The following is a 19097-nucleotide window of genomic DNA, read 5'->3' on the forward strand; positions in this document are numbered from 1 at the left end:
TGCAACTTCATTTGGGTTTACTCAATAATTTTTTAACATACAAAGACATTTATAAGAGAAAAAATCCTTCATAATTATATCACCCAGATATACCAACTGTTATCATTTCTCTGTAATCATCTCTTAAAAGCCATGTCTGTGGTTTTTAAAGAATTGAAATCACTTGATGTTTAATGCCATATTTTGCTTTTATCTCATTACATGTTATGTATTTTTTTACATATTACAGAGCATTAGTAACCATTTAAAGGCTTATTTTACTCTATTGAGTTAAAGACTTATTTTACTCCATTGAGTTGTCAAAACTTTCTTTACCTAGAGAAAAAAAGATTCTGGAGACAATCACATTCTTACATGTGACTTGACAAACCACCCACACCTTTCGCTGTTAAACCCGATGAGTTTACAGCCAACTAAGAAACCGTAGGTATTAGATAGAAATAAAAAGAAATACTAACTCTACAACTTGTAAAATTAAGTGAAGAAAAAACATTTTGTCTGTTAGCCAGAGCCCACATGGGATCTTGCGCTTAGAAGAGACCAGCACTTGATTTAAGGCTATTCCATCAACACTTTCAAATTAGTAGTCATTTTTGAAAAAGGAGCTCTGCATTTAGTCGTGCAAAGGGGCTCTGCAGATTATGTAGCCTGTTCTGCTAGTAGCCTTGGTCAGTATTTCTAGTGTTTCCTTTTAAGTCTGGACCTTGTAATGACCCCCCATGAAAAGGAATTTGCAGAGCTGACCTTTGCTTTTCAGCTGAAATGGGATCACTCCCGCCTTTACATCAAGCCCCACTTTCAAGAACAGAGAGAGAAAAAGGCCTCATCACTAACCTCTAGATGTGTTTATCCCTTGGAGAGGGAGCTGTTGAAGAGGATCACTGTTCTTTCCCAAAACATTTGAAAGGGCAGAGGCACTGCTTTATGAGCTAAGTTATGACTTCTTAAAGAGGGAGGAACATGTTTTTCCTATGACTTCAAAAATGTGCAGGGCTGTCAGTGGAAAAGACCTCTGATTGATTCAGAACTGTAACAGGTATAAAACTCAGTCAGAAGAGTGAAAGTAAGAGGCAGGCTTATTTGGAGAGAATGTGAGATTAATCTATTTTAAAATGAATATTACTGAAAAACTAGAATCTGATAACTTGAGATATAAAAATCTCTTATCATTGGAAATATTCAGCCAGGAAATAACTGAATGCATATCTACTGGGAAGAGGTCTTTAGATATACAGATGAAACTACCACTTCAGGAGGAACAAATAAACCAACTTTCTCTGTAATTTATTTGGTTTTCCTTCTTCAAGGGATGCCTTATTAATCTATTACTGTTCTGTTCTTTTAAGTTTAATTTTTCAATACTCTTCCAATATTGAATACTTCTCTAAGTTCGTGCTTATATCCATACTCAACTGTCTTTCAAAAGTATATATGTATATATCACTTTTATAAATATATAGTAAGAAGTTTTTGGATGTTTCCTATTGCAAGCCACTGGGCTGAAATTTAAATTATGTATATAACATCTTACTTGATTTTATCAGATACTATCATTATCCCATTTTCTAGAGCAAGAACCCAAGCCTTAGATAGGTTTACTGTCATATTCATAGATACTCAGCTAGAGAGGCTCAAAATTTTATTCAAACTCCCACTTATCTGATTATAAAACTAGGATTCCTAAATACCACAATACAGTGTTTAACACATCCTAATAGTTTTGTCTTATATTTATACACATTCAAGGTATCAAATCTTTTGCCGTTTTCCCAGCAACCTGGCATACCTGTCATTAGAAAGTTCTGTACTTAATATTACAATGGCAAAAAAAAAAAAAAAAAAGGCCACATTTGACTGGTTGTTGTGATATGATATATCACTTAATCATTATGGAAGTTCCGTGAGATGGGTAGAGTTTATTATTCCCATCATGGATGAAGCAACATAAATTTAGAAAGATTAAATAATTTGCTCAAGAACCCAAGACTACTCTTTTATCAATTTTCAAGAATAAAGTATATTGCTATTAACTATAATCACTATGTTGTACAATAGATCTCTTGAAGTTATTCCTAAGATTATTCCTAATTGTTAAGAGAGTAGATTTTAGGTGTTCTCACCACAAAAATGACAAGTTTGTGAAGTAAGGCCTATGGTAATTAGCTGGATTGAGCCATTTCACAGTGGACGCACATATCAAAACATCACATTGCACAAGTAAATATATATAATTTTATTTCCCAATTTAAAAATAAGTAACAAAATGAAACAAGTAATTTTAAATAAACTAAAAAATAAAATTAATAAATAAAGACTTTTAAATTATTTTGTATTATTGAAATTCATAGAAATTAAATATACATAAAAAGCAACCACACTATTTTTTGGGGGAAAAAAATTTGTCTTTCATACAATTTTATGTTTGAGTAAGAAAAAAAATATTCACCGCCTATCTTTGATTTATTATTTTTATTTGCATGGTTTACACTCTGTTCAAGCAAGGATGCCCTATCTGGACACCACAAGCTACCTATAGACTGATATTCACATTGTGGATGAATTATACAAGAGAAAAACAAAGCCCAAAATCTGCTTGTCAAATCAAAAATCAAAAAGATAGTAAATGTTACTATTTAAATTTCTAGATAGCAAACAACACATAAGTTATGATTACCTGTATAACTTTTTAACATAATAAATGAAATTTAAACATTAAATTTAAAAAAGAAGCCATGACTAGTGACTTGATAGAGAGGTAGGCACGGGAACAGACACCTTGAATCACACTAAGGAAAATACTAAGGCTTCAAATTAGGATGAAAGAACTGCAAAGTTTGGCAGCAGCTGTGATCCTTGAATCTTTCTTGCATCCTGGCTTCCTTTGTCACTTTGTGATCTCAGCAACTTGTCATTTCTGCTCCTTGGTTTTCCATCTCAGACATTGAGCTGACTCATAATCCCCCAGGGCACCAGTATGGAACTAGAACAGCGCTGTCCCAGACAGTTCAGTTGTGTTTTATCAATGTCTCACTCACAGGACCCACTTTCTTCCTCATTGTCATGGCCACAGTCCTATGTACCTTTGCTGAGATGGTGTTCAAAGAAATTTCACAGCTTCACTTTGTTCTCAGGTACATATGAATGTTCAGGGGCCGTCCCTTGCCTTCTTTCTGCATTTCAGTGTAAGAGTATCTTTCTTACTGAAATAATAACATTTTTTTTTCTTTTTGCTTTTCTAACTTCACTGAACAATTCCATATTGAGTCTTTGGATTAAAAAATATTGGCTCTGCCTTCTTTCCATGATATTGCATAGTATAAAAGAGATTCCTTAATTTATGTTTGAGTTTATCACTAAACAGATAATTATTTTAAATTAATATCTTTTATTTCTTTACTCGTGCTTGAGGAAAATGCCACAGGGGATTATTTAAGACTGTTGGACTTGGCATACCATTTGTGTTCTTCAGGTTAATGACCAGTTTCCTCAAACTACAAAACGTTAACATGTCACTTTTCCATCATAGAATGCATGCGCTTTATATTGATGCAGAGAAGGGCTTTCACAGCCCCAGAATGAAGCTAATTGTACTATTTATTATACTATTTATACTTGCTGCACCTCCTTCCATTCAAGGAGAGAGAACCTTTTAAGAGCCCTGTCAAAACTGCAGGTGTGCCAGAGGCTCCTGCTAACAGCAGGGGCAGGCTTTATAGCATTTCCCCAAAACTGCTTCAGATCACTTTTCAGTGTGTAAAACCGGATTTTCATTAATGGCACTAATGACACGCTAATGGGGACAGGGCAGCACACCCAATGCCAGAGGCACAGCAAGCCAGGCTGAAAAGAGGCCAGCCCAAGCTGCTGTAAGATGAAATGCTGCAGGGTGTTGATACATTGCATTTCTTCTCAAAGACCGGGCAGGCCCAGGGCCCACTTGTTAAATGGGTTGCCTTTGAGGCTGAGCAGAAGTGGATCTAGTTACAGTTTTTCATGTAAGGACAAAACAAGAGGACAGAAAAAGCTCAGGCTTCAGACATTTGCAAGCTGCAGCTGTTTTTCATGGCAGGAGATTCTGAAGACTTATGAGCTGACACATTATCCTCGACATTACCATGCATTGACCTCTCTGCTCCTTCTTCTCCCTGGAGTGGTGTTCAAGGCTACTGTTTGACACAAGGGCCACCAAGGACCGTATCAAAGCAGTGGCCCCATCACAGCTCATCACTTTTAAAGCACATACAATCTGCTCTAGGTGGAAATGTGGAGGAGCAAATCCAGTGTTTTGGCCTTTCCTCCAGGGAGGGAGCTCAGGTGGACGGTAGTCCCTGATTGCTAAAGCAGCTCTTCATGGCAGGTCAGCGTGATTTTTAAACAAATGGTATGAGGGCCGGGGAAGCTACAGAAGGCGGATGGAGATGGATTATTTTGACTTTCTTCTCCTTGTGTGATCCATCAGCACAGGAAAAGGCTTCCTGTACATTATTCTTACCTTTCTTTGATATTTTTTAAGGATTGTAGGGAGAAATGTTGGCCTTTCCAGTTTGCTTGAGTATCTGTAATATTAAAAACAACGAACAGGCTGCTTTTCAGAGAGGATGGTCAGTCACAGAACCAGGAATGCATCTGAACAATCAGGTCTATAGGCATAGCAAAAGCGAGGTGCCACACCACCTCTTCCTCTCTCTTTACTGAAGCACAAGTTATCAGCATCCTAGGAAAAACTCATTGTCGTTCCTGTTCTAATTTTACAGACAAAGGTGAAAGATGCAGAGGGAAGTTGAATAACTTGTCCAGAATCATCACATAGGAGTTTGTGAATGAGCCAAAACTAGGAACCTGGTCTTTTAACTGTCCATCCAGTACTGTTCTCTGTTTTGTGTTGCTTCTCAAGAAAATCTCCTTCGAATTGTGGCTGTGCAAGTTGTGCCACCACAAGAGCCTCTTTGGTAGGGCAGCAGATGCAGAGTCAGTCTCCTGGTCAGTAGTTGATAGTTCTTCTTCTGTCGTATTTGATATAGTTGCATTCCCTTGGATGTCACAGCTGTCTCCCATGCAGGGCCCAAGAAAAAGGGCAGGACCATTGTTAATTCTCTTGGTCATTTTTCACTGAGACCCATGGAGCTTCCAACAGAACTTTCCTTCTAATGTTCAGTTCTGGAGAATTGGGATTTTCTCCCCTTTCATTTCTCCAGCTGGATCATCCCTCCAAGTTTTACACTGTGAATTTTTCATCAAAGTAATTTTCTCACATCCATATTTATAGCACTAAACTACCAAGAATTCACTGCAATTCATGTGTACATAGTAGCCATTTTTATGTCAGTACAAGGGATTACTATGCTGAAATACACATAATGAAGCAATGAGAGTTAGCCATTTCAGCATTCTTTTTTTTTTCCCCTCTTTATCTAGATTTTGATTTGGCTGGTAGAGAAGTACAACCACAAGTTGGACCTAAAATATGCACATTTGTAAGATTTTCCCCTGTGGTAAGTAAGTAGTTGACTCTCTGTGCCAGTGCACTGACGTAAAGCTATTTTGAATATTCTTGTTAAGGCTGGTGGAATTAGGTTGTGATATTAAAGGAATTAACGTATCTTGAAGGGCCTGGATAAAATAATTGAAGAAACAAAAGCATGAGTTAGTAATCACTGGAGAAAGAAGAAGGGACTTTAAAGGCTACTTTGCTTGCTTCTTTGACTTGAGATGATAAAATGAGATAATAAGAAAGGAAATACTCTGTGTAATATGGCAAGTTTTATATATATGTATATGTTTGTGTATATATATATGCATGTGTATATGTATATTATATGTGTATGTGTATGTTATATACACACATACACACACGTACGAAACTTGTCCTATTTCACAGGGGGGAGAGAGAGAGAGACAGAGAGAGAGACACACACAAATATAAATTATATTTTAAATAAATATAAAAGGTATAAGTTGTTTTATTTTTTAGTCAAATGATTAGCCTTCCCAAAATTGACATCCCGAATTCAAAATCAGCAAGAGAATGCAAATTCTCATACTATTCTCTATTGGTTGGTTATTGCCACAATAATGTTGCATACAACCACAAAATCTCAGTAGCATGCATTTATTTCTCATGCTCCTGTGGGATTCCATTGATCTGGGCTGAACTTGCTCATACATTCACAGTCCAGCTGACCTACTTATACATGTCTAGGTTGGCTGTGTTCCACATTATTGCTCATCCTCTTCCTGGGACTAGTAGGTTAAGCTGAGTATGTCTTTTCATTATAATGACAGAGGTACAAGAACTAGTGGAAACACACAAATGCTTTTTTTAAGCTTCTGCTTATATCTAGTCAGCAATTATCACAAAGCAAATCACATGGCCAAGACTAGTCTCAAGGGATGGGGCAGGTCACTCTGTCCACGTGGGAGGGCCCTGAAAATTTACTTAGCAAAGAGCATAAATACAGGAAGAGATACAGATCTGGATCAACTACTGCAATTTGCCATATATATATATACACACCATTGAAATCATGAGTAGAAGCAATGGATTAACTGAATATAAAGCAATCTGACTGAGTTTTAATAATACAGGACCTAGTGGAAAACTTTGGAAGAAGAATAAGCAATGTAACAATATCATTTATGAAAATTAAAAATGCACATACTCACTAACATATTCAAATAAAAGTACCCACACTGAGCCTACTAAAATGGTTGACTGTGGGGAAAAGAGAAACATATCTGTAGTGTAGTATATGGATATACTTCTGGATATATACAGAAATATACTCTTGTTAAATGTTAAATGCAGTTCCTGCCATAGCTTCCTTTTCCATGGATAGGAAGGGAATTATGGAAGGAGTTGTATTTAACATTTAACAAGGAACTGCATTTTTTAAAAGAGTCATTGGTATATACTCTGACCACTGGAGACATATTTGCAATCACAATCAACAGACCATTCATCAAATCTGATTTTAGGCCAATAAAGGAGGTAGTCTTCCTTAGGACTAAGTGATGGTCTTCAGGTTACCAAATCTGTCCTTCTCATAGTTATTTTCTCAAAAGGCTCAACAAAGTCACTTGGCCCTAACAGATACACATACTTGTGCCCTACTATCAGAAATTCTAAATGAGTAGTAGTGAACATGATGGTTAATTCTATGTGGCAACTTGACTGGCCAAGGGGTGCCTGAATGAAACATTATTTCTAAGTGTGTCTGTGAGAGTATTTCTAGATGAGATTAGCATTTGAATCAGTGGACTCAGTCAAGTGGATTGTCCTCTCCAATGTGCTTGGGAATTATCCATCCTCTGAGGGTCTGAAACGAACCAAAGGTGGAGAAAGGAGGAATTCACTTATTTTGTCTTTCCTCATTGCTGAGCTGTGCTGTCTCATCTCATCTCATCTCATCTTCTCTGGCTTTCCAGCTGGGATTCACACCATCTGCTCCCCTGGTTCTCAGATCCAATCTATATTCATCACCATCTTTTCTGGATTTCTAGCTTACAGACAACAAATTAGGAGACTTCTCAGCCTCCATAATCACATGAGCCAACTTCTCTTAATAAATATATATATTTATGGGCAGGGATCAGTGGCTCACACCTTTAATCCCAGCACTTTGGGAGGCTGAGGCGGGCAGATCACCTGAGGTCAGGAGTTCGAGACCAGCTTAACCAACATGGAGAAACCCCATCTCTACTAAAAATACAAAATTAGCCAGGACTGGTGGCTTATGCCTATGATCCCATCTATTTGGGGGGCTGAGGCAAGAGAATCGTTTGAACCTGGGAGGTGGAGATTGTGGTGAGCCAAGATCACACCATTGCACTCCAGCCTGGGCAACAAGAGCAAAACTCTGTCTCAAAGAAAAAAAAAAGTATATATATGTGTGTGTGTGTGTGTGTGTGTGATATATATATACACACACACACACACACACAAATCTGTATTTTTATAAAACTTTCTCCTTAGGAATTTTGATATATTTCAAAAGTCAAGAACTCTTGACCCAAACATGCTGTCATCACAAAGACACAAGTTAATTTGTAAGAGAAAAGGCACATTTTGTCAGTCTTTCCCATTTTCTATTTCCACGCTTTTTCACACCCTTCCAATTGGCTAGGTGCTTCCATCCCTGAGAGTTATTATCTTCTTTTGCTAGTTCTTCCCATTTCCCTCTTGACCTAAGGTTTAGCTAATTTGTTTCTGCTTACTCACTTTTTTAGAGGATTAGGCAAAGTTATTTACAACAAGAAATAGAGCAGAAATACTGTTTTCTTGTCATAGAGAACAAAATAAAAGACTCATGGCCTTTCTAGTTGCATGTAACACTGATCACGTTATACCTTTCAAAGCACCTCCATGTTCTGCACTTTATCCGTTGTATTCACAAATAGATATGATAGCATAGTGGCCTTGGTAAGATAGTTCAAGTCTTCGTCTAGAGAGCGAGGTTGCAGCCCTGGCTTTGGCAATGACCAGCTAGGTGACTTGGAACAAGTACAGTGGTTCATGATTTGCCCTGCCCATGAATAACCACTAAGAGATATACAGCCAGTCCTGCTCTAAGTCTAATTTTGGAAACATAAATTTGTGTCAGTGCTATTGATATACTGTGGAAGAATTTGAGCATAACATGAATTGTGTGTTTGCATATTATGGTAGTTCTTTTTCACACTGCTGATAAAGACATACCAGAGACTGGGAAATTTACAAAATGAAAAGGTTTAATTGGACTCACAGTTCCATGTGGCTGGGGAGGTCTCAGAATCATGGTGGAAGACAAGGAGGAACAAATCACATTTTACATAGATGGCAGCAGGCAAAAAAAGAGCTTGTGAAGAGAACTCCCATTTTCAAAACTATCAGATCTCATGAGACACATTCACCACCACAAGAACAGCACAGAAAAAGACCAGTCCCAATGATTCAATCGTCTCCCACCAGGTCCCTCCCACAACACATGAGAAGCATGGGAGCTACAAGATGAGATTTGGGTGGGGACACAGAGCCAAGCCATATCGTTCTGCCCCTGGCTCCTCCCAAATCACATGTTTTCACATTTCAAAACCAATCATGCTTTCCCAACAGTCCCCTAAAGTCTTAATTCATTTTAGCATTAACTCAAAATTCCGCAGTCCAAAGTTTCATCTGAGATAAGGCAATTCCCTTCCACCTATGAGCCCGTAAAATCGAAAGCAAGTTAGTTACTTCCTAGATACAATGGGGATACAGACATTGGGTAAATATAGCCATTCCAAATGGGAGAAATTGGGCAAAACAGAGTCACAGGCCCCACGCAAGTCCAAAATCCAGGTCGGCAGTCAAATCTTAGAGCTCCAGATGATCTCCTTTGACTCCATGTCTCACATCTAGGTCACACTGATACAAGAGGTGGGTTCCCATGGTCTTGTGCAGCTCTGCCCCTGTGGCATTACAGGGTACAGCCTCCCTCCCAGCTGCTTTCACAGGCTGGCATTGAGTGTCGATGGCTTTTCCAGGTGCACGGTGCAAGCTGTTGATGGATCTACCATTCTGGGGTCTGGGTTTGGAGGATGGTAGCCCTCTTCTCACAGCTCCACTAGGTGGTGCCCAGTAGGGACTTTGTGTTGTGGGTCTGATCCCACATTTCCCTTCCTCATTGCCTTACCAGAAGTTTCCCATGAGGGCTCTGCCCCTGAAGCAAACGTCTTCCTGGGCATCCAGGTGTTTCTATGCATCCTCTGAAATCTAGGCAGAGGTTACCAAACCTCAGTTCCTGACTTTTGTGCACCCAAAGGCTCAACACCATGTGGAAGATACCAAGACTTGGGGCTTGCACCCTCTGAAGCAATAGCCCAAACTGTACCTTGGCCCCTTTTATTCATGACTGGAGTGGATGGGATTCAGGGCACCAAATCTCTAGACTGCACACAGTGGAGGGACCATGGATCTGACCAAAGATTTAAGACGTTTATTCCTCCTAAACCTCCAGGCATGTGAAGGGAGGGGCTGTTGCAAAGGTCTCTGACGTGCCCTGGAGACATTTTCCCTATTGTCTTGGTGATTAACATACAGCTCCTCATTACTTATGCAAATTTCTGCAGCCAGCTTGCATTTCTTCTCAGAAAATGGAATTTTCTCTTCTATCTCATTGTCAGGCTGTAAATTTTCCAAACTTTTATACTTTGTTTTCATTTAAAACTGAATGCCTTTAAAAGCACCCAAGTCACCTCTTAAATGTTTTGCTGCTTAGAAATTTCTTCCACCGGGTACTGTAAATCACCTCTCTCAAGTTCAAAGTTCCACAAATCTCTAGGGCAAGGGCAAAATGCCACCAGTATCTGCTAAAAGATAACAAGAGTCCAGTTCCCAACAAGTTCTTCATTTCCATCTGAGGTCACCTCAGCCTGGACTTTATTGTCCATATTATGATCCGCATTTTGAGCAAAGTCATTCAAGAAGTTTCTAGGCAGTTCCAAACTTCTCACATTTCCCTGTCTTCTTCTGAGCGCTCCAAACTGTTCTAACCCCTGCCTGTTACCAAGTTCCAGAATTGTTTCCACATTTTCAGGTATAGATAGTAGCTCTACTGGTAACAACTTACTATATTAGTCCATTTTCATGCTGCTGATAAAGGCACACCCAAGGCTGAGCAATTTACAAAAGAAAGACGGTTCATTGGACTCACAGTTCCACGTGGTTGAGGAGGCCTCACAATCATGGCAGAAGGTGAGGAGGAACAAGTCATGTCTTACATGGATGGCAGCAGGCAAACAAAGAGCTGTGTGGGGAAACTCCCGTTATCGAAACCATGAGATCTCATGAGACCCATTCACTACCGTAAGAACAGCACAGAAAAATACCCACCCCCATGATTCAATCATCTCCCACTTGGCCACTCCCACAACACACATGGGAATCATGGGAGCTACACGATGAGATTTGGGTGGGGACACAAAGGCAACCCATACCACATATGCAAGATTTCATCCCTGAGAACACTATATGCATAAAGAAAACTGCACTCATTTGAAATGAACTATGTTACTGTCCACAAAATGCACACAAGCAGACACCTCAAATATCTACTGGCTACCTCAACTCACTAGGAGCCACAACTATACACATCCAGTGTTACAACTTTCTGATTTCAAGTAAGCCTCTCTCCACCCTTCGCAGTCACTCACAAGAGCAACCTTTCTAACATCCCCATCCACAGGCAAGCTTCAGGTCTTTTTTAAAGCAAGACACCATAATTATTGTAATATTTAAGTGACAGTAAGTATATTTCTAGACCTTTGGGACTCATTTGACTTCTCACCCTGCAAAGGCTTCCAAAATAGCCTAATTCTGGGAGTACTTTTCTGAGCTCCAGTGGAAGCATGGGAGAACTCTGCCCACCTTCCTGCATTTTTGTCTCCTGCGTCTTTCGGTTATTCACTCTTTAGGAATATGCCAAGATGAAATCCATGAAATTCAATATAAGCCTTCAATCTCACCCATTTTTGAGACAGAAACAGTCTCTGAAGAACAGTCTAGCACAATTTTAAAATTGTTTAAATGTGATTCTTTGTAAAATGAAGGAAGAAGGATACATGAACTCTAAAACTTTTCCAATTTGCGGTCACAACTGGTCCCACTCAAGTCACTTGGGACTTAGTATTCATATTGAAAATGCTGACATTTAAAGTTTTTTTGAGCATTTCATTAGCACTAGAGTCACACCCCAATGTACTCTATAAGGTAACAAAAGAAAATAAAAGCAAAAATCTTTACCCCGTGTTATTGTTTAGTGAGTCAGTCACACACAACAAAGGCAGTAAATCTCCACAGCTAAAAGAGCTTAATGACTGAAACATTCTCAGGGGATATGAGAAGCAGCAAAAGAATAATTGAAAAGAATAACACATGATGCCTGTGATTCTGAAGATCACTATAGTATAATATTTGAAAGTGAATTACTGTATTAATCCTCACTAGAAGCTCTAAGGAGGAGTATTTTCGGTTTTAATACAGACTTACACCGTGACTAAAGGTTCCTTTAATCTTGGTTCCCTATCTTTGTCTTTCTGTAAAATGGTCCATCTAAACTTTCCTACCTTCCTAAAGTGGAATGAGGATTATCTATTAAATACCTGCAAAACCCTTAGGAGATGTGAATTGTGGCACTATGGCTGCATGACAGTAGATGGAGCTGCGAAGATATGAGGAATTGGCTGATTCACTGGGGAGAGAGGACAAGTGTCAGTGAGTATAGGAAACCTTTATTCTTTGATCCCAAGAGATCACAGAGCGCCCCACAATCTGTTCATGGGCACTGCACAAAGAAACAGAAAGAAACCTGCACGTTCTCTTCAAGCTCACTATGGAAACAAACCTCGCCTCTTCCCTCACTCTCTTCATGTTCCCCAAGTTATAAAGTTATAAGTAAAATCATAGCAAACACTATATTTTCTTCCATTTTTATACAGGTATTTATACCTTTTTTAGCTTTTCATTTTGAAAACAAATGTAGCAAAAAGTTGCAAAAAATATTACAATAAACTTTACGATACCTGTCGTCCATATTCCTCAGTCATTGACATTCTGCTGTTTTCTATCTCTAAATACATCTACGTCTCTATATCTGTGTGCATGTATCTACATATAAATATATTTATGCATTTATATTTGAAATTATTAATACTGATGAAACTTTTGAGAGTATGTTCAGATATCATAATTCTTAATTTCTAATTACTTCACTGTATATCTTCCAAGAATATGAAAATTTTCTTATATAACTACAAAACAAAATTAAATGGGGAAATTTCGTTTTGATGGAATACAATAGTGCCGCCTTATTCTCAAGAGATGCATTCCAAGACTGAAAACACAGATAGTACTATATAGACTGTCTCCAACTTACTATGGTTCAACTTAAGATTGTTTTTGCCTTTAGGATGGTATGAACCCATTATGTTTTTCAATTTCAGTACAGTATTAAAGTAATGGGATATTCTATACTTTATTATAAAATGGGCTTCATGTTAGATGATTTTGCTCAACTGTAGGCTAATGTAAGTGTTTTGGGCATGCTCAGGGTGGGCTAGGCTAAGCTATGATGTTTGGTAGGTTAGGGGTATTAAATGGATTTTTGTCTTACAATATATTCAACTTACAATGGGTTTATAAAGATGTAATCCTATTATAAGCGGAGAAACATCTATATATACTTTTTTTTCTATACACATCTATAATATAATTTACAAATTAGGCACAGGAAGAGATTAACTGTTATAAAAGAGAACGATTATGACAATATACTATAAAAAAGGGATATGAATATAGTCTCTCTCTCCCTCTCAAAGTATCTTATTGTACTGTACTCTAGGTAATGGAAACCACAAAAAGATAAATCATGGATAAGCAGATGCTACTATACAGACAGTTTCTGACTTACAGTTTTTCAACTTTAAGATTAGTTTATCAGGATATATTCCCATTAAAGTCAAGGAGCATCTGGATTATGATGGTTCAATTTATGTATTTTTATGATGGGTTTATAGGGGTATTAAATATATTATAACTTGTGATGTTTTTGACTTGCAATGAGTTTATCAGGATGTGATTTTAATGTAAGTCCAAGTATCTGCTATTATCTAATATACAATACAATCCAAGTCAAATTCTGTTCATTTTCAAAATAATGTCTTTTGTAGCTATTTTTTTCAGTCTAGGATACAATTCAATTGTATGCATTGCATTTAGTTTTTAATGCTGTTTAATGTTCTTTATTGTGAACAGTTCCTCAGCTATCTTTGTTGTGCATGTCATTAATATTTGAAAAGTATATGAAGATTAATCTATACAAGCATATTCCTGTGTGTTTCTTCACAATTAGATGCAGGTTATATTATTTTGATAGGAATACTACAGAAGCTTGAGACGATAACTGTTTCTGTAGTTCATAATAACATGGGTTGGCAATTTGGACTAGGCTCAGCCGGGCGCCTCTGTCCTGTCTGGCCTCACTCATATTTCTCCCACCATTTGCCCAGGAGGCTGGGATTGACTGATTTAGGATGGCCACAGCTGAAATGGCTTGTATCTTCTCCAAGTGGTCACTCCTCCTCCATAGGCTAATCTGAGTTTGCTCACATGACAGCTGGCCAGAGTTTCAAGATAGTAAGTGGGAACATGAAAGACCCTTGAGACCCAGGCTTGGAACCAGCACAACCTCATTTCCATCACAATGTACTTGTCATAGCAAATTATAAGACCAAGCTACATTGAAGGTGTGGGAAATTCATCTCCATGTTTTGATGGTAGGAGCTGCAAAGTCATATTTCAAAGCATGTGAGTTTAGGGCATGGAGGAGAATTGTGGCTATTTATGCAACCACATAGTTATCACCATCCACAGTTTATAGCAGTTTTTAGTAGTGTTCATTATCAAAAGGAAGTCACAGCATATGGCTCACCATTCCCATCAACAGCCTCTTTGAATTTGCTCTCTGAAAATACTAGGTGTAAAACCCTGCTGGTTGAGAAGGGTTCAACGTAGACTAACTCTATTTAAGAGGCAAAAACAGCTTAGTATATTGTTACCAACTTAACTGTGATTTCCTCCATCCATATAGATTATTTGTAACTTTGAGTTTAACACATTGTGTCCATTTTATAGACGCAATCTATTGAGAAAGTGTTGGAAGAATTGGATCTCTTTCTTTTCTTTTCTTTTTTTTTTTTTCTCCTTAGACGGAGTTTCACTCTGTTGCCCAGGCTGGAGTGCAGTGGCGCGATCTCCGCTCACTGCAAGCTCCACCTCCCGGGTTCACGCCATTCTCCTGCCTCAGCCTCCCAAGTAGCTGGGACTACAGGCACCTGCCACCATGCCTGGTTAAAATTTTGTATTTTTAGTAGAGACGGGGTTTCGCCGTGTTTAGCCAGGATGGTCTCCATCTCCTGACCTCGTGATATGCCCTGCTAGGCCTCCCAAAGTGCTGAGATTACAGGCGTGAACCACCGTGCCCGGCCGGATCTATTATTTTAAGTAATCAAGGGTTATATGTCACATTGTGTCTTGTCATATTAAACAAAAGGACTTTCTTGAATCCAGGCAAAAGACAGAATGATGATCTTTCAGACTTTATAAAACACTGTGACAGACATCAGAAAATAGCAGACCCAAGACTCCCAGAGGAGGACTGGGGAAAGCCAGGACTGTATTTTTACAAAACTGCAGCATGAAAAACCAAGACATACTTTTCTGGAGTTTCACAGGGTCATGCCAGATGGATGACTGAATAGAGACTGTGGAAAGTGTACATTCTGGAGGGAAGAGCATTTCAATCTCAGAGTAGAACGTAAGACCCCAAGTTGGTAGGCCACAGAACAAACTTAGGGGGTGTAGCCAAGTGGGGACATCTTTGGACAGTCATGACCTGAAGGTGATAGGCTAAAAACAAAAATGTCATTAGGATTTAACATCTCTGCCTTTGGAGTTTTGATATGGTAGCTATCATCAAAAAGTTCCACAAAACAAAGTAGGAATACTTCTTCTCCAGGATTAAAGAAGTTAAGTTTTGTGTGGAAGCACCCCAAATTGGCATAGTGCAATAACACATAAACCATGTGTTTCTCTCCCCCAAAATGGACAGAAGTGATATATCAGATGTATGCAGGGAGAGAATTTAAATAAAATTTTGTTAACTTTAGTACTATTTTTGCATGCTTTAGTGAACATACCTCAAGCATCTGCACACTTTTATTTCAGAATGTCATGTGGCTTTAATTTCTTAGCAGGATCTTGAATAATCTTTAGGCCTGAGAACACAGGAAGTAATTTATAATGATATGGCATTTAGATCATGTTCATGCATTTAAGTGCCTTATTTTTATTGGTAAAATCTGTCAATGAAAGAGTAATAGTTGTTGCATATTTAGACTTTTCTAGAGATTTCCATCTTGTTTACTTGATACATCTTATACTTAAATATTCACAAATCTACAACAATCAAGATCTTATTAATAATAATTAAAACATGACATGGTAAAGGGAAGTCCCTAAGTAATTTGGGGCTCAAGTTTTCTAAGTTAAAGTATCTTATGGTTCAAATTTTAAAGAATAAAATTTCCATCCAGTAAAGAAATACTGCCACCATGGCCAAAGGTATTTTTCTTATCTCCATAAAACAATTAATTCAGCTGAAATAAGAGAAAATGATATTTAGAAAACACCCATTTTATCATGTTACTGAACTAATTATAACTGTGCAGGAATTTTCAGTAATTTTCACAAGACTCTGACCATTGACCCTCAAGTTCTGCCAAAATTTTTTATACAGGAAAAATAGCGGTAGTAACCTATTCATGTATCTTATCTCTCTGGACACCTACTTATCTCTCTTTATTTCACTTATTTATTATGGTAAATATCAACTCATTTTTCAGATGAGAAAGCAGTTGAGGGATCACTGAAAGTTAAAAATAGTCAATGATACGGAGAAAAATGGGATAGAACATCTTGATTTCTGTCTCAGTGGATTTAAAAAAATGTTTCTTTTAAGGAGTGATCTTTCCATATAAGACATGTGCTTCAGCCACAACAGGAAGCCTCATTTGGGCACTGAATTGTACTCTACAAAGTCCTGAGCTGGCCCATTAGCTACACATTACTTTTGACATTCAACTAATGCAGTGTCAATTTAACTAAACAAGTGAACTTGTTCTGTGGGACATAAAAAACAGAAACAAATGGAACCATAAAATATACTTGATGTGACAGTCCTTCCTCATCTACCGTTAGGGTACTTTATTTAGTTGAATAACTGGAGTTGACTGAGTTATCACGCAATTATTTTATTTATTCCTCTTGAGCCCAGCTTAACTGTCGAAGACGTTCTTCCATTTAACAAATGAGTCTCCATACTAGTCTATATATTACTGTAGACTTTGGAATTATAATAATGAATTGGGCTAAATCCTTCCTCAAGAGGTTTAATTTGAAGGGGAAGAAATGTAGGCACCAAATTTTACTATCACGTGGTAGGTGAACTAACAGAAGCAGACACAGGGTGTTTTGAGAGACCAGAAGAAAGCACCTTATCTTAGGCTAGGAGGTCAGGCAGGGCTTCAGTTGATTCTTAAAGGTATGTGGGATTGATTCAGGAAGAACAAAGAGAAAAATTCAGACCAGGTAACATGAGAATGTCATGGCATGAGACTGGAGAGGGGGTAATTATAAGTGGGTTTTTAAAAAGCAGAGCATAACTTCAGGGCAAGTAGTGGTGGGAGATGGAGGCAGAGAGATGATTTTACCGTGTTCCTTGGTGCAACTGAAGATGTAGTAATTTTATTTAGAGTCTTTTCAGTTACTCTAACCTGGCTGTGTTGCTCCTAATTCTTTTACATTCTTTTCTAATTCCTTTACCAAGGGTTTGTTATAAGCTCTCCAGTGGTGCAAGGCTCTTAGTACAGGAGCTTTCTGGATCTTTTCTCCTTTTCCACGATGTCCTTTTCTTGCCAGAGGAAATTGTTTTTTGAGCCTAGCCCAGCCCAGGAGCCTGGCTTTATTCAGGGAAAGCCTTCCTAATGCTATTACCTAAATATGGTCAAATTGTTCCTATATAACTAACTGTTCCTGCAGTAATTGACATAATTGTTCTCTGCACCCAGCCAGGTGAAACTCTAGCTTTGAATGACAAATTTGTGGGAAAAAAAAAAAAGTTAAGATATGTACACAGATATTTACGTCATACCTCCCACCTTTGGCCCACTTCTTTTTCCTCTCTGTTGGTAGCCTCAGAAATTTCAGTGCAAAGAAAGTCATTGGAGTGTGATTAATCATTGTGAAAAATTAGAAATGAGAGAATGATTGAATGTATCATAATAAGTTCATATTTGTAAACTCATGTTTAAAAACTTTTAAATGAAGTTTTCTAATATTGTACAAAGATATGAAAACTTCCTACGATGTATATTTAATTGAATGAATTGAATTAAATTAAATGCATGTCTTTGCTTTAATTTTTAATTTTTAAAAATATTGCCACACTTGAGAAAGTTATAGGGAATGATCTAATGAACACTTAGAGAATCTGAAGGATGTGATCAGTGTTGCGTCTGTGACTTGGCCAAGAATTTTGGAAGCATTGCCTTAGAATCCAGGACTCCTTATTTCAAGTCTAAGTTTGCCTTCTACAGTCTGTTTCCTCCCTTTCCATGATAAACATTTCATCAGACTATCTCTTTTCCTTACTTCTCTTAGAGCAACTAAAGGTAGAAGAGGAAATTGCTTCAAACTCACCCTCTGGTCATAAATTATATCTCCCATAATTTATGGCTGGACAATTGTTTGAAGTTGTCTTCTCTTCTTAAGCCAAAGTTCCAATATGTTTCAGAGATTTACCAGAATTTAGATTTTAATATAGAATAACTGACTATATAAGTAAACTAACACATAAATAATATTTTAGATTTTTGTAAAATGTTACTAGATCTATAATACAGTGACAGCAATAAAAATAAAACAAAAGTCAGTTTAAGAATGTTCTTCATTGTCCCCACCTTCAAAAAACATGGGTGTGCTAATGTAATTAATTGAAATTATAGGTTTAATAACTGCAGTGAGTTTTTTGCCATTCAAAATTGAAGCCAATAACAATTTAATTTGGCTTTACATTGAAGATCAACACATTCTTGGACCATTTCCCTAAGAATAAGTTTCTTTGGGCTATAAACTTTGGAACCTAACAAGTGATTTTTAGTCCTGGAAATTCACTGGTAGATGAGAGTAGACCTGTCACAGAAGGTAGCTGGAGTTGGGATCTTGATTTTCTTTGAACGGAGGTGGATAGGAGCATCCAGGCTCAGTGTTCTTTGTTTAAAGAAATTGCTTCTGCTGGCAGTGTCCAGTCTTGGCACCATTTCATGTCACTCTTAGCTGGGGGCCAGTTCATTCCTCCCTCAGTACTTCCCCTGTTCTAAAATTGTTTCCTCAAATGACCCTTGTCCTCAGCACTCACTGACTCTCTGTAGTTGAGGACTGGAAGAAATGACAATCATCCAACCAAAGTGTCTCAACGTATTTTTAGTTGAGCCTTTAATAAATATCCATGACAGCCCATTTTCTA

This window comes from Mandrillus leucophaeus, unplaced genomic scaffold (genome assembly GCF_000951045.1).
Source record: "Mandrillus leucophaeus isolate KB7577 unplaced genomic scaffold, Mleu.le_1.0 Scaffold116, whole genome shotgun sequence".
Taxonomy (NCBI): Eukaryota; Metazoa; Chordata; class Mammalia; order Primates; family Cercopithecidae; genus Mandrillus; species Mandrillus leucophaeus.